Raw genomic sequence first — 2,347 nt, forward strand, 5'->3', positions numbered from 1 at the left:
CAATGAAAGTGTACGTATCGGTTGAAAAAGAATCAATAGCTGGAATGGTCGCACAGGAAGACCAATTTGGCGAAGAAAGGGCAATTTACTACTTAAGTAGACGGTTAACGAAATGTGAATGTAATTACTCTGCGATCGAAAAATTATGTCTTGCATTATATTTCACATGTACAAAATTAAGGGCTTATTTACGGCCTGTAACCGTTTATTTAATTTCTAAAGTAAATTTAGTTAAGTATATGTTCTCGCGCCCTATTTTACACCAAAGGGTAGGCCTTTGGACGCTAACTTTATCAGAATTCGAGATACAATATATACCTCAAAAGGCAGTCAAAAATCAGGCTTTGGCTAATTTTCGAGCCGATCATCCATGCCTTGACATGTCTGAAGAAATTGAACTAGAAATCAATTCGTTTGAGTTAAAACCTTGGGTGTTGTATTTCGATGGGTCAAAAACCTCTAAAGGCGCAGGAGTAGGAGTAGCATTAATTAATCCTTTAGGAATTTGCTACAAGTTCGCATTCACTTTAGACAGAATGTGCACCAACAATCAGGCCGAATATGAAGCCTTAATTGTAGGCCTAGAACTAATGATAGATATGGGAGTAAGAAATGTGATCGTTAGGGGCGATTCTCAATTGGTAATCCACCAATTGATTGGTGATTTTAAATGCCAAAGTGATTCCATTATAAGTCAATATGAGATCGCCCAAAAATTGTTGGAAGAATTCGACCAAGTAGAACTTCAATGCGTTAATAGAATATATAATGACGTGGCAAATGAGTTAGCCCAAATGGTCTCAGGATACTCAAAGGTTTTGAATTGGAAGTCTACTTGTGAGTATGGAATCATATAGCCCGTGACTCAAAGAAGGGCGAGAAAGATTGAACTTCACTGCATACAAGATGGAAATGCAATGGATTGGAGAACAGATATTAAAAGGTTCCTTAAGGAACCTAATGGAGGGATTAGTAGGAGAATGAAGCTGTGTTTGCTGAACTGTATGCTAATAGATGAAGAGTTGTTTAAGAAACGCTCTGATGGTGTATTACTAAAGTGTGTATGTTTGCAAGAAGTCAAGACGATCATGGCTGAGGTGCACGAAGGGATATGTGGAGCTCATCAAACTGGCCAAAGGATGAGATGGTTAATTATTAGGAGTGGATATTTTTGTCCAAAGATCGAAGAATTATGCGTTCAGTATGCAAAGAGTTGTTTAGCATGCCAAAAGCATGGTCCAATACAAAGGGCGCCAGCGCGAGAGATGGCACCTATTATTAAACCTTGGCCGTTCAAGGGTTGGGCGATAGACTTGATAGGGAAGATTTATCCCCCATCGTCCAAGCAACATACTTTTGTTATAGTTGCAACCGACTATTTCACCAAATGGGTAGAGGCGGTACCTTTGAAAGAGATCACCCAGAAGAACATTATAGAGTTTATCTGTGATCACATCATTTATAGGTTTGGAATTTCACAAACATTGATGGTAGATCACGAAACATCTTTGAGTGGGGATCAAGTGAACAAATTTCTGAGCGAGTTTGGGGTTAAATTAGTAAACTCCACACCATACTACGCTCAATCCAACGGACAAGCGAAATCTTCTAATAAGATTCTAAAAAATATCATCAGAAAGATGATAGATGAAAATGCCAGAAATTGGCACGAATGTCTGAACAAGGCCTTATGGGCTTATAGAACATCACCTCGATCAAGTACCAAAGTTACTCCTTTCCAACTTGTTTATGGATAGGAGGCCGTTTTGCCTATGGAAATCAACGTGCAATCGATTAGAGTGTGCTTGCAACATAAGTTGAATGATGATGAGTATGCCGAATCACTAGTTCAAAATTTATTAGGGTTAGACGAATTAAAGTTGGACGTTTTAGATAGATTGCAAATTCAAAAACAAAGAATGGCTAAGTTTTATAATAAAAAAGTCATAGCCAAGTCATTCAGCCTGGATGAACTAGTTTGGAAGACGATATTCCCTTTGGATAGTAAGGATCCAAAGTACGGGAAGTGGTCGCCCAATTGGGAAGGACCATACAAAATAAACAGTGTGTTGCCCAATGGAGCATATCACTTGGAAGATTTAGATGGCACCAAGCACGTGAGATTCATTAACGGCAAATATTTGAAAAAATATGTTCCTTCTTTATGGGAATGTGAGCAGATAAAAGCATAATCAAAATATGTTGAACGATTAAGGATAACAAGGTCAGAGCGAAATACGTTCAAATAAAGTCCTTTATTATCAAACGTTCATTACAAAGATGCGAAAATACAAATAATGGATGCTCTACAAACTACAATCAAAAGTAAACTAATCTCCCGATTGAT

This window comes from Olea europaea, unplaced genomic scaffold, assembly GCF_002742605.1.
Source record: "Olea europaea var. sylvestris unplaced genomic scaffold, O_europaea_v1 scaffold1201, whole genome shotgun sequence".
NCBI lineage: Eukaryota > Viridiplantae > Streptophyta > Magnoliopsida > Lamiales > Oleaceae > Olea > Olea europaea.